The sequence below is a fragment of the Bos javanicus genome, chromosome 14 (assembly GCF_032452875.1).
Source record: "Bos javanicus breed banteng chromosome 14, ARS-OSU_banteng_1.0, whole genome shotgun sequence".
Classification (NCBI taxonomy): Eukaryota; Metazoa; Chordata; class Mammalia; order Artiodactyla; family Bovidae; genus Bos; species Bos javanicus.
In genome coordinates, this window is record NC_083881.1 from 20012636 (window position 1) to 20027359 (window position 14724).

At 48.8% G+C, this 14724-nt stretch overlaps 1 long non-coding RNA gene across 1 annotated transcript; it reads left to right on the forward strand.

Annotated features, from left to right (window-relative positions):
• The first annotated feature begins 55 nt into the window (after positions 1 to 55).
• LOC133260408 (uncharacterized) lies at positions 56 to 11057 on the forward strand. The gene is made up of 3 exons (XR_009740805.1): positions 56 to 188; positions 2547 to 2631; positions 10652 to 11057. It is a non-coding gene; the product is annotated as an uncharacterized LOC133260408 (long non-coding RNA).
• The last annotated feature ends 3667 nt before the right edge of the window (positions 11058 to 14724 follow it).

Genomic DNA, 14724 nt, shown 5'->3' on the forward strand with positions numbered 1-14724 from the left:
CCTAACAGGCGGCGTGGTCATGGCAACCCTCGGGCGGCCGCTGATTGGTTGCTGGGTCTGCTCTCTCTCACTGGGCAGCAGGCCAGGCGCCCTCCGACCGCTTTCCGACTGTGACATCGGCGAGTGACCATCCAGGTGTGTCTGGCTCGGATTCACAACCCCTTTGCTGTGCTGCACCGTGAGTCAAGGTCTGAATTTTGTTGTGCGCGCCGTGCAGGGATGTCTTGGGTGGTGAGCGTGACGCCAGGTCCTCAGGGAGGTCTGGGAACCTGGGGCATGCAGGAATGAGCAGGTGTGGATCCGGAAGACAGCTGTGCAGGAAGGGAGGGTGAGGGGCTTGCTCTCAGGTTGCCAGTCCTTTTGCTCTGATGCCAGGAGGGAGTCTGCAGCAAGATATCTTCAAGGTTTTGATGCTGTTACTGAGAGCAAGAGGAACTTGTAATAATTATTTATTTTTCCCTTCCCCTTTCATTCTTGAGGTGGGGGTGGAGGCTGTCAGTCGAATATGGGGAAAACCCCTAGCAATTTTTTAAGCTGGATAAAGAGTCAACCTTTTAAATAAAGACACGCTGACAAAGGACAGTGGCTCTGGGGTACAACCTGACCTTGCTTTTCTGGAAGAATATCCCAACAAAATGAATCTTTTACTTATTTGAAAGACAAGTTCTTTGACTGCAAACAAAGGCTAGTTCTTACATCTTTACTCTGAGAGAAGTTTTTGCTTTTAACACAGATGAGACACCCTGTTTGAATTAAGACAGTAACATGGGTTAGCTCAGCCAGGAGGAAAAAGTCCTACAATATTCTCCAACATGTCACTTGTTTCACTTCAGAAGCAGTAATTCTTTTTAATACAAATTATTTTATAGTGTGTGTACTATCATTGTAAAATGGAAAGCAGAAAAATTCTACTGACCATGAGTAACAATTCCAAATCAGGTCTCTGATTCTGTTTCCTTATTTCATTTGTTATGGAATGGAAGACTGGGATGTTATTTGAATCCAGAGTCAAGGATTCCTGCTTGAGGAAGGCAGGCACTGTGTTATCCTGAAGCAGATTCCTTGAGAACAGTAACTAATATGAAGTGATAGTGATTGTGAGTTTGCCAGTTAATGGCTAACTGGTATTCTTATGCGTAGTCTTGTCGGGCAGGTGTGGCATTTCTAATAGGATTGTAGGGAACAAATGGGGATGGATGTATTCGGATACATTCACTGTGAGACCTTAGGGACTTGTCAGATATCAGAGCTATGGCAAATATTTAGTCCATAGAGATTGTTGGGGTGCTCATCATAGAGACAAGCAGCTGAAAGAATGGTTGTTTGTGGTTAATAGGGGAAGCCGCTGGCCCCTCTCGTGTCTACCAGGTGTGCTGAACAGACACCCGGCTGGCACATCTGTGTGTCCACGCATCTCTGCAGACTTCATGTGCCGGAAGCTTCCTAAGCACCTTTGGGGAGCAGATCAATTCTTCCTTCATAGGCTTCAGGCCTGAGTCCCGCCATCCATGTTCCCTCAAAGTGGAAAAGCCACTGGAAGGCAGTATGACAGAAGCCTGATTAGGAGTCAGAGCTGTCCCATCAGCTGAAATCCCGAACCTGCCAAGAAACCATGGTGAGGCGTCCTGCTCCCACCCTCGCTCCCAGGTCTTTCTTCTGTGTTATTTCCCTAGCCAGAACTTTACAAGCGCATCATAGCATCGCCCTAGTATCTCAGAGAGTGGGTTGTGGAACTGGCCTCACATCCATACAGTCTTGCAAACCTTTCTCAGGGAAAGCAGGTATTTATCAGGGGTGTGTTTTGTCCACATGTTGGCCAGCTTCAGAGCATTCTCTACATTCTTGTACCTTTTTGAACTTAATATTTTTATACCTTAGAACAAGCTGTGGGCCTGATGGAGTCTGCTGACTGTATTTTGAGACTGGTTGTAATTTCTGTTCTTAGGTTTAGTTGCTTGTGTGGAAGAGATGCAGGACTGCATCCCAAGGGCTTTTTCCGAGTGAAGAAATTAAGCCTGAACAGTTACCTCATATCAAATCAATCAGTAATAGAATAATCAAAAACTGGGCTCACTCTGTGCTGTGTAAGAAATAGCCATAGAACTGTCCAGAGTTCGAGGAGCTTTGGGATGGGTACTTTTGTGGATACAACGGTGTATTAAAGTGATTATGAGTGTTTCCTTTAATTTTGTTTGCAAAACAGCCTCCTCTTAGACTCACAATTAATTGAAATTTTGCTATGATAAAGAGCTTGGATGTCAAACTGATGACAGTATTTCAGTTAATGTGGACCTTTTATAATGGAGGCATTTGGAAACTGTGGGAGATGACATCACAGAATTGATTTCCAGGTACATTACAAATCTACTATGAAATTACTTTAATGAAAGGAAAATATAGAGGTTACTTATCTACATGATTTATATCCAGCTACACCAGTTTTAGGTTGTAGGAGAGTACTGAGAAGTTCTGGGGGGACTGTAGCCAACCTTTCAGACAGGCGACCATCTCTCACCACTTTCTCTCCCCTCTTCTGCTCCCCACAGCCCCTCCGACAGCACGGAGCTGTCTCCCCACTCCAGGACTCCCGCCTGTCCTTCCCTCAGTCCCCTAGGACAGCTCTTCAGAGACGTGAGTAAATCGTTATCTGCCTGGAGACCATTCTGTCCCAGCGCTTCCCACAGTGAGTGATGGCTCTCTGATATGTCTCCCCGCTGGACTGTGAATCACATGATCCTGCTTTCCCCCCATATTTGTGTCTGTTTTATCTCTGAATCCCTGTGTCTGTCCGCTGTCACCCTTCTGCAGTTCGCAGCACAGCCCATGCTCCGTGGTCCACACTTAGGGAGAGGTAGCTGGGAGTTCCTGAGCAGGTGGAGCCTGGAGCCCTTCCTCTGCAGCGCCTGTCCTGGAGAGCCCTGTGAATGCAAAGAAGGGACATTAAAGGGCTGGAGAGTGAGGAAGACATTTTCCTGAAATACATACTCAACACTCACTGCTATTAACACATTTCTGGTAATTTTTTGGAACCTTAAGCAAGTGAGTGGTGGGGAAGCCAAATGCCCGAGGTTTACTGAGGGTGGCATCAGTTCAGTTCAGTCGCTCAGTCGTGTCCGACTCTTTGTGACCCCATGGACTGGAGCATTCCAGTCCTCCCTGTCCATCATCAACTCCCGGAGCTTGCTCAAACTCATGTCCATCGAGTCGGTGATAGCATCCAACCATCTCATCCTCTGTCGTCCCCTTCTCCTGCTTTCAATCTTTCCCAGCATCAGGGTCTTTGCCAGTGAGTCAGTTCTTCGCATCAGGTGACCAAAGTATTGGAATTTCAGCTTCAGAATCAGTCCTTCCAATAAATCAGTTCAGTTCAGTCGCTCAGTCCTGTCCATTTCTTTGCGACCCCATGAATCACAGCACGCCAGGCCTCCCTGTCCATCACCAACTCCCAGAGTTCACTCAGACTCACGTCCATCGAGTCAGTGATGCCATCCAGCCATCTCATCCTCTGTCATCCCCTTTTCCTCCTGCCCCCAATCCCTCCCAGCATCAGGGTCTTTTCCAATGAGTCAACTTTCTGCATGAGGTGGCCAAAGTATTGGAGTTTCAGCCTCAGCATCAGTCCTTCCAATGAACACCCAGGGCTGATCTCCTTTAGAATGGACTGGTTGGATCTCCTTGCAGTCCAAAGGACTCTCAAGAGTCTTCTCCAACACCACAGTTCAAAAGCATCAATTCTTTGGTGCTCAGCTTTCTTCATAGTCCAACTCTCATATCCATACATGACCACTGGAAAAACCATAGCCTTGGCTAGACAGACCTTTGTTGGCAAAGTAATATCTCTGCTTTTGAATATGCTATCTAGGTTGGTCATAACTTTCCTTCCAAGGAGTAAGCATCTTTTAATTTCATGGCTGCAATTACCATCTGCAGTGATTTTGGATAATATTTAGGACTAACTTCCTTTGGGATTGACTAGTTTGAGCTCCTTTCAGTCCAAGGGACTCTCAAGAGTCTTCTTCAACACCACAGTTCAAAAGCATCAATTCTTCAGCACTCAGCTTTCTTTACAGTCCAACTCTCACATCCACACTCGTGCCTTAAAATTGTGCCATACACATCCACCTTGTGCCACGAAGGTGGCATGCCTTAAAATCAGCTTGTTAGTTGCCCCCCGCCCCGCAAAATCCTGCTAAGATTGTGATTACATCAGATCTATATAGCAATTTTGCAGAGTACATCATGAGAAATGCTGGGCTAGAAGAAGCACAAGCTGGAATCAAGATTGTTGGGAGAAATATCAATAACCTCAGATATGCAGATGACACCACCCTTATGGCAGAAAGTGAAGAGGAACTAAAAAGCCTTTTGATGCAATTGAAAGAGGAGAGTGAAAAAGTTGGCTTAAAGCTCAACATTCAGAAAACTAAGATCATGGCATCTGTTCCCATCACTTCATAGGAAATAAATGTGGAAACAGTGTCAGACTTTATTTTTGGGGCTCCAAAATCACTGCAGATGGTGATTGCAGCCATGAAATTAAAAGACGCTTACTCCTTGGAAGGAAAGTTACGACCAACCTGGATAGCATATTAAAAAGGAGAGACATTACTTTGCCAACAAAGGTCCGTCTAGTCAAGGCTGAGGTTTTTCCAGTGGTCATGTATGGATGTGAGAGTTGGACTGTGAAGAAAGCTGAGCGCCGAAGAATTGAATCTTCTGAACTGTGGTGTTGGAGAAGACTCTTGAGAGTCCCTTGGACTGCAAGGAGATCCAACCAGTACATTCTAAAGATCAGTCCTGGGTGGTCTTTGGAAGGAATGATGCTAAAGCTGAAACTCCAGTACTTTGGCCACCTCATGTGAAGAGTTGACTCATTGGAAAAGACTCTGATGCTGGGAGGGATTGAGGGCAGGAGGAGAAGGGGACGACAGAGGATGAGATGGCTGGATGGCATCACCGATTCGATGGATGTGAGTTTGAGTGAACTCTGGGAGTTGGTGATGGACAGGGAGGCCTGGTGTGCTGCGATTCATGGGGTGGCAAAGAGTCAGACTCAACTGAACAACTGAACTGAACTGAACTGATGTCTTAACAGTATCGGTTTTTCTGGTCCAGGGACATGGTTCAGTTCAGTTCAGTCGCTCAGTCGTGTCTGACTCTTTGCGACCCCATGAATCGCAGCACGCCAGGCCTCCCTGTCCATCACCAACTCCCGGAGCTTACCCAAACTCACGTCCACCAAGTCGGTGATGCCATCCAGCCATCTTATCCTCTGTCGTCCCCTTCTCCTCCTGCCCCCAATCCCTCACAGACATGGTAGGTCTTTCTATTTAGGTCTTCATTAGTTTCTCTTAGCATTGTTCTGAGGTGTTATGTGTACACATCTGAGCACCTATTGTTACATGTATTCGTAAGTATTTTTGATGCTAATATAAATGCAATGTTTAATATTGCAGTTGTTCTTTGATAGTATGTAAAATATACCTGATAATTATATACAGACCTTGTATGCTGTAACCATGCTAGACTCATATATTCTTCTACTAGATTTTTTTGTAGATTATTTAAGTTTTTCTGCATTGATGATCATGCTCTCTATAAATAGGGGCATTTTTACTTCTTGTTTTCCAGTCTGTATGCCTTTTAAAATCAACACTGGGCACATGCCTCCAGCACAGGGGGCAGCAGGCATGCCTGCTCCCGCCCTTCCGGTGTGCTGTGAAGGGCAGTGGTGAGAGTGACCCCTGCTCTGCCTCTCCGGTTGGAGGAAAGGTGCCATTGTCTCACATCACATGTGCTCTTTGCTGTAGGTTTCTCACAGATGGCCTACGTCAGGGTAGGAAGTTATCTATTCCAAATTTCCTGAGTGTGTTTGTCATCTGTGGGTTGTTGAGCTTGTACTGCTCATCCACCCCTCCCTCACCGGCAGGGTCAAAAGCACGTGTTGGATGAGCCGCACATGACAGAAAATGCCAGCAAATCCAGAATGCCCGTCTTTGAGGAAACTAAGTGATCGTGCTCATCCTGGATGCTCACAGCATTTGTCTTCTCCAAAGTGCTCTGAACAGTGAGCATCACTGATGCACAGAAGGTCCACCTTCATCCCCCACCCTCCTCCTTGTGAATTACTATCAAATAGTACTCTTGCCTGGAAAATCCCATGGATGGAGGAGCCTGGTGGGCTGCAGTCCATGGGGTCGCTGAGGGTTGGACACGACTGAGCGACTTCACTTTGACTTTTCACTTTCATGCATTGGAGAAGGAAATGGCAACCCACTCCAGTGTTCTTGCCTGGAGAATCCCAGGGATGGGGGAGCCTGGTGGGCTGCTGTCTATGGGGTCGCACAGAGTCGGACACGACTCAAGTGACTTAGCAGCAGCAGCAGCAGCACTGTAAGTCACCGCTTTATAAAATTGACTACATTACAGACTTTGTTCTCCTTGAATTAACTTAGTCACTGAAGTACTTTGACCACAAATGACCCACTTAATGGCCTGCTGTTGTCTAGAGCATTACTCAGGGAGATTTGTTTTGTTTTTTCACTGTGGTCAAAGTTTCACAGCTTCACATTTTATCTTTAATGTGATGTTCTTTTTAATTACTACTTCCTTTTATGTGAGAACATACTTCTCTGCCATTTTTGTTACTGAGAGACTCACAGCATTTTGTTCTTGAAATACAGTTAATCAAACGTGTAAGCTTAGATGTGTTGAGATGCATTGTGATGGTTCGGAGCACACCCTTAGTGTCCCTCCTGCTTCTGTGGGGGGACCACCCTTCTCAGGGCTTTGCATCAAGATGGGACCACATCGCCAGGCCTTGGTCAGAGGGACGTGGGCAGAAGTGGGAGGGGCTGCCCAGCCTGGCCACAGCGCATCCCTCCTGACCCTGGAGGCAGAGGACGTGTGCTGCCCTGGATGGGTGGGGGGAACATGTGTCGGGAGCCTGGGGGTTTGAGGTTGATCTTTGGAGGACAGACGCCTTCTGTGGACACTGAGTAAGAAGGTCTTCCATGCTCTTCCACCCTGAAACTTGAGGTCTTGTGTTACAGATCACCTACCCTGAACAACGGAGAAGGCAATGGCACCCCACTCCAGTACTCTTGCCTGGAAAAATCCCATGGATGGAGGAGCCTGATAGGCTGCAGTCCATGGGGTCGAGAAGAGTTGGACATGACTGAGCGACTTCCCTTTCACTTTTCCCTTTCATGCATTGGAGAAGGAAATGGCAACCCACTCCAGTGTTCTTGCCTGGAGAATCCCAGGGACGGGGAGCCTGGTGGGCTGTCGTCTATGGAGTCGCACAGAGTCGGACATGACTGAAGCGACTTAGCAGCAGCAGCAGCAACCCTGAACAATACATACTGTCCAGCAAAATGGTGCAGCCGATCCCTGATAGGAAGGGGATATGCTCCATACATAATTGTTCATGTGCATCTTCCAGTTGTGCATGCTGAAGAATGAATGGCTTATAATCTTGATATGTTGTCTCCAGGAAGAGCAAGAGTTTCCCCAACTGTTTGGCTATTTTTTTTTTTCTCTTCCTATGAAGCGAGAGAGCCCAAGCAAGATTTATAAATATTTCTCAAGTTAAAAAAAAGTTTGTAAAGTACTACGTTGAGTATACCCAGCCTTAAATACCTTAAAAATTGTAAAGCTTTTTACAATTTACTCTCCCTGTTCTACATGCTTATTTTTAATTGTCTTACTGCCCGTGCTGTCATTAGTTCGTGTTTTCAACCGCAGTGCTCTCTTAGTCGCAGCTTCCTCTCCAGTGATTCATTTGTAATCTCATAGATCAGAGAATACATTCGTTGGTGGCCATCTTTCTGCAGATCTGACGAGATCATCCTGCCATCCTTCTCTCAATGGCAGAGCCCCGTGGGCAGGGGCTGAAGCGGCGCTGTGCTCTTCTCATGGGCTTATGCCTTTCCTGTTACCATTACCCTCAAATCAGTGTTTCTGTGAAGAAATGACTTTAACCTACTTGTCCCTTTTTTTCACAGTTAGTTCAGTCAAAACCAGATAATTTAATCCATGTTAAAGGCAATGCCCGTGATGTTCTGAAAGCAGATAAATGCATACAACAGATAAATGAATGAAGGGGTCCTGTGTCTTCCCCTGCTTCTCTGAACACTGGTCTTGGGACACACATGTGACTGTTCTACAAAAAGGAGAGCACATGGTTTTAAGAGCCTGCCTTGGAACACACGTCATCACCTAAACAACAACAAAAGCTCATTCTAATATAACAACTCGGGGTGGGGAAGTTGGTCGTCCGGGTGATGTGGGAGAGCCGTTGCTGTTTTCCTTTGTTCCTCTGGGCACTCTGAGGGTGTCACACCTGAGCATGCAGCCTCACCACCTCCTTCAAACAGAAAACAGAGGTGGTCCTGAGGGAACCTTCTGAATTGTCACCTCTTCCCCACGGCTGCCAGGGCGTCCGCCTACCCTTCCTTCCTGTGTTAGCCGGAGGAAGTGTTTTCTCCCCAGGCAAGAAGGATACTCTCCATAACGTTTCCGAAAAGCACATCACATTCCCTTCACTTTTTTTTTTTTTTTTAGCTTAAATCCACGTGTCCCTTGCAGTGACATCCTTGGAGCTTTGAAAGCAGGCTTTCTGTTTTTTTTCCTCCCCTATTGTTTCTGAGCATCTGCCTACCTTGAACCCGTATTGTGTTCCGTGAGGTGATGTCATGTCCTGTGCTGAGGAGAGACCCAGTTAAACAATGAAGAGTCCCGCCAGTGCTTCAGTTATGATGACATCACTCGACATGTCCGTGTCGGGTTCGAGTTTGTAGATAATTAGCTTCCTACAATTTTCCTGCTGTTCATCATCATGTTTTAGGACTCAGTGGATTTCAGCCTCAAGATCAGCAGAACCTTCACTTTCTCTTTTACATCCCACCCTGGGTTTTATACCGAGTAGAAACAGCACAGTTTGCTCACATTTGGAAGGTCAGAGTCAATGGATTCTTTCCTTTAATAAGATACTGATTTTACATATTTGAATGTATTTCCTTCAGGGAGAGCTTAGAAAGAATCAGATACCTCCTTCTTTTTGGTTCATCCCTGGTGAAATCATTTCCTGATGGAGGTCAGGTTCTAAACCTGGCAGATCTACACATCTCTTACTGAAGCTCAAGTGACTGTTCAGGACTCATTGTACACAAGGAGTTCAGGGACCCTGCCCACTGTTGCTTCTACTTATTTTTCCCCCGAGTCTCCAACCAGGGGAATTCCTGTCAATGAAACTTCATGACTCTAGTGCTTCTTTGGAGTCCCCTGAAGCACGTCCATTCAGTTCAGACCTGGGAACCTATGAAGCAAAGTGTGACTAACCCTGATCTTAGAGGATGCGGTTAACAAGATGACCGCTCTTGATGACTTGGGAGAGACAGCCTAGATCATCGGCTAAGCAGCCTTGTTTTATAATCTCCATGGGCTGATGCGTTGGTTTTCTGCAGAAGGCAACGCCTCATTTGAGAAACTGACTTTGTGGCTGGGAGTGTGGCTTCTGCTGGGTTAGGGATGGGGTGGGACCAGCAGGAACTCAGGAGACGAGAGGAGATAGAAATCTCAGTCAAAAGAGAGGGAGCCAGGTTAAGTCTCCTTGGGGTTGATGGAAGGATGGTTGGTATGGAGTTCTCAGGGGTTGGCTGAGAACCCCTGCATTCACTGGGGATCCTGCCATTTCTCATTAAGTCTGAGAACTTAGGTATGGCTTCTCCTCAGTGCTCTGTGAACCTTGCATTTATACAAAAATCGAGCCTGGTTGCAGAGCTTTGATTCGGTTCCAACGTGTTTCTTCTTATTCTGGAAACCAAGTTCTTAAATGTCTCTGCTTCAAAGTCTTGTTTGAACCATGGATGTTTCTCATTGTGTGTGTGTGTGTCCACATAACCTGGGAATTGATGTAATTAATTGATGGGAAATATAAATAAGTCAGTCCCTATTTATATTTAAAAATGGTTCATTTCCCTGATTCTGGGTCATGAGCAAAGCTCTGGGAGGTGGAGAAATACCATGCCAGAAGGGGACATGGAGATGCCCTTGGTGACACCTGGAGTGTGGTCCAGGGCCCGACTCTGCAGAAGGTCTGGTGTGAGCTGAGTCCTGCTCTAGTAGGAGGACTGTGAGTTCCATATAGACATATATACTTTGAAGCATTTTCAAGTGATTCAACGCTTGCTGAAAAGATCCTCTTTGATGAGGATGTCAGGGGGCATCTCGTGAAGGGGCATCCTCTCTGCCAGCTGTGGCTCCCCCACTGTCTCACTCTTATGGGGGACCTGGCTTCCCTCCCATGTGGGCGGTGTGCTGAGCCTGGCTGGTCCCCGACCCCTGCTGTCCCAATTGCTGGGCCACCTTTGGGACCCAATGAGCTGCTTGGATGGGGCCCTGATCCTTTCTCCCCGAGGCCGCAGCCTTCAGAGCTCTCTGGTCTGTGTGAGGGTGTCAGATAGAAGTGTTTACATTTGCAGCAGTGTTGGAAAGAAGGGGGCTGTGAAACAGTCCAAATGTTGTCTCTACAATGGTCACAAAATGCCTACATGTAGTTTTCTCCTTGGCTCACTCAGAGAAGCACAGGTTCCTGAGTGCCTGAGCTGGGCTCACTTGACCTCTCTGTCGTTATTTCATTTCATCCTAGGCAATGGCCTCGGGGCATTTCCTGATCTTCTCAGGGAAGAAGCCCATGACCAGGAGGATGAACCAACCAGCCAATCAGAGGCCAGGCTGGACCTGAACCAGGACTGCTCGCATCCGTTACATTCTCCCCTGCTCTCTCCGTCTGGACGCAAGATCGGAGGCTTGGACCCCTCTGCTGACCTCAGCTGGCCCTGTGTGGTGTGGACTGATTCCTTCATGGCTCAGCTGAGCCCAGGGGACATCCCATAAAGCTCTGCATGCACACACTCTTCTCTCCTTTGTACTGTTAGTTTGGACATCAGTTTTTTTTTTTAATACATTTATTTTTAATTGAAGGATAATTGCTTTACAATGTTGCTTTCATTTCTGTAATACGTCAACATGAATTAGCCATAGGTGTACATATTTCCCCTCCCTTTTGAACCACCTCCTACCCTTTCCCACTCCTCTAGGTGGTTACAGAGCCCCAGCTTGCGTTCCCTGGGTCATGCGGCAAATTTCCATTGTTTATCTGTTTTACATACGGTGGTACACATGCTTCCATGCTTCTCCCTCCAATCATCTCACCCTCTCCTTCCTCTTCTCCAACCTGTGTCCCTAAGTCTGTTCTCTACGACATCAGTTTCTTTTTTCTTTTTTTGATTCAAGTTCCTCAAGAACTGTTCCTGGGAAATCTGCCCATCTCTTAGGAGGCTCCCTCCTGGGGTCCATTCTTTTCGTCACCTCCCCATGGTGACAGGCTTGAAGCCAGGCATGGGGCTGCTTTTGCCAGACCTTGGCCTTGGTCTCCCTTGTGGGTGGGTTTGTGCCACCTCAGGGACTGTGACATAAGATACCCTGGGAGTCACATGTCCTTTTCCAGGAGCTGGGGTGGACAGGCTTCCTGCCCCGGACCAGTTCTGGGTGGAGGGAAATTTACATGATGGGGGCTCAGGTCTGAGGGGTCCCGTGGAGTGGAGCCATGCATGGCTGGGAGCCCATCCCGGCTCCGAGGGAAGCAACCATGTCAGTCTGAACCCAGCAGGTGTTACTGGTCTCTGCCCATGCAGTGGGCAGGTGGTATTCTAGGACCTGCTGGACACCAGCCACGAGTCAGAGGGCCACATGTATGGCCTGAAGGGCGTCACAGGGCCAGGGTCAGGGGAGAGGCCTCCCAGGACCAGGTGAAGGCATGTGGGGGCACCTCAGGGAGGGGAGCATCGTGCACCTCAAGCGTGCAGGGGAGAATTTCGTGGGTTGCGTGGAGTAGTGTCGGGAAGCTTAGGGTTCCTCTCGAGTTGCGTGTCGACCAGGGCGACCCGCTTGTGTCTCCTCAGGGAAGTCAGATCTCCTTTGGCGTTGCGAGGGGCAGCTCGGGATTCATGTACCAGCCTGAGGCCCGGGTACATGGGGGAAGCTGCCTGGAGGCCTGGGCTGCAGCCAGGCTGAATCAGCTGTGTCTATGGACACCTAGACCAGTCTCTGTGGCTGAGAACCACGGCCAGCTGTCTTTTCCCAGGTCTGTGCTTGGTGATCTGGGCTCAGCTTGGTTCAACATTCTCTGTGCGTCTCCTGGGAAGTGACGATGGTGGCCCTGAGGGTGCGAGGTGGCCCTGCTCTTGGCCAGCACTGCCTCCAGGGGAGGTGAACTCTTCTCCCCCTCTCACTCAGAGTGTCCCCCTCTCTGAGCCCTCCGGAAAGGGGGCTCAGCCTCATCCTGTGGGAAGAGCTGGGGTGGACACTGCTTCGAGGCTGCCCCTCCTCCAGCCCCAATCCCCTGTCACAGCAGGTCCACAGCAGCGTGGACTCAGGGAAAGAGAAGTGGCATCTCTTTCTGGGGGACATGGCTCTGTGGGACAGGGGGAGGCAGGAGGCAGCCTGTGGCCTCCAGCGGCTCTGAGGGATGCGCTTCTGGGGGTCTTGGCCAAGAGCATCAGGAAACCTCCGAGGATGGTTGGAGATGGATCTCTGGGAGACTCTTATATAATGGGGCATGCCGAGCTGAGGCTGCCTCTCACTCCAGGGCTGTGTCCAGAACTCCCAGGCACTGGGCTGAGGTCCCTTCTCTGTGCAGAACTGCTCTGTGGGCAGAGGACTGAGGCTTGAGCAGTCCAGTGACTCCCGGGGTGGCACACACGTCTTGGAGCCTGAGCCTCGTGGGGACCCCATGGCCGGGGAGCCATGAGGTCACAGCGTCGCCCTAGGGACACGCTTGCTTCCTCTCTCTCCATGGCCGGTGTGGAGAAAGGAACTGCTAAAAATAACCGGGAGAGAGAGCCAGAGGAAGGGCCGGGAGGCAGTCCCCATGCTTTTACTAATATGGACTTTCTCGGGCTCAAGGAAGTACTTTGTTTCAAAAATAGCTGGTGCTTTTCCAGGAGGAGCCGAGGTGGTGAGCGGGCCCTGCAGCCCTTGAGCTTTGCTCCTGGCCCGGCTGCTGGATCCTTCCCTATGTGGCCCAGATGTGGGTGCCCAGGGCCGGGACAGAGACCAGTGGGAAGGGAGTCCCCCTCCCTCACCTGGAGGTGGAATCCAGGGTGTCGAGCATCTGGAAACACAGCTGAGGGCCGGATAGGCCAGTTAAGGATAAAGATTTGTCCTCAGAACAAATTGTGAGCTTGGCTGATTGGAGTTTGGCAGCATTTATAATCGGGGAAGCGTGTTGTGACAGGTAGAAAGCTGGAGATGGAGGGTAGGCACCCGAAAGGTGGCAATGGGGCACCTCATCTTGCTTTAAGATCAGCTGCAGTCACTGAGGACTGACCACGTGCCGGACGCCACTCTCGGCATGCTGCCTGTCCTGAAGCGTCTGAGCCCAGGTGGGCCCAGGGAGGCAGGCCCCTTTCTCCTCTCAGAGCTGTGCTGGAGGGACCTGAGGGTCAGAGAGGGTCAGTTGCCATTTTCACGCTGGAGCGAAGGGCGAGCGCCACTTCAGAATGTGCTTTCCTAGCGCTCTGGTGGTTGTTTCTATGTCTGCGCTCGTGTGTGTGCGCAGTGCACACTCGTGTGATGTTTCTGGCGGGCCTGCAGTGGCCGGCTGAACTGCAGTTGCCGTTTCATAGGTTCTCCTGTCCCCAGGGGCCATTTGTCCGCCGGTGCTGGTGCCTCATCTGTCACTTGCCACTTCTTATCGGCCTGCGGCCCCTGGACAGCTATTTCCCCTGGAAGATGGATGTGGACAGTGCTCTCTGGGCGGAGAACGCAGCCCCCGCAGGCCCCTCGGCCGAGAGTTCCCAGCAGACATGGATGCTGCGAGGGGAGCCCGGGAACGGCGAGGCTGCTCTGCACAGGCCTCGACGCTTCAGCTGAGTGCAGATTCAGTTTATGTTATTATACGCCTTGTCAAGCAGACTTCTTCCTGCCAGAGAAGTTTAAGGCGAAGACCAGAATCTGAAAAGTAAACATCTATTTGTGAGGGTACATGAGCAACTTGATTACTTTGTGCTCTTTATCACATTGTATCTGATGTTTTACACTTGACCTCACTTCGTTGGAAGGAATCTTCTGTTTTCAAGCAGACCAAAAATTCACTAGTGTTTATAGCAAAACCTCGTGCACTCAGGCTGTCCCATGTCATACATCCTATGAAGCTACAATTTAAATTTCTAAACACATGGCGAATTATTTGCTTAAAATTGATAAATTGATAACACACCCAGGGCTTGTGGCTACATAGACACGTTTCTGTGCTCAGCTATGCTTTACATGCAAATCAGTGTGCTAATTACAACACAGACTTGGTCTTTCATTAATATCCTCCAACCTTCTAATGGTTCAGATTGTTATTAAATACATGTGCAATTCCTCAAAAGATCTGACAACAAAGCACTTTAAAGTTTATTATAATCCAAAATGTTTCTATTTTACATCTTACCCCCGCCCCTGTTCCCATCGGCATCCTTTCTATACTCACTTTGGAATGCTTAGCAGATTTTATATTAACTATTTTCTTCTGCATCTGCTTTCTCATAAACCCTGTGATTCTGTCAGCTACTTGAAAGGCCTAGCATAGCCCTGCCCGAAGCTGTGGCTCAGAAAGCCTGTGTCTTCTTGGCCCCTGGCAGGAGCTCAGACACGGCTGTTCATTCTGCCTGG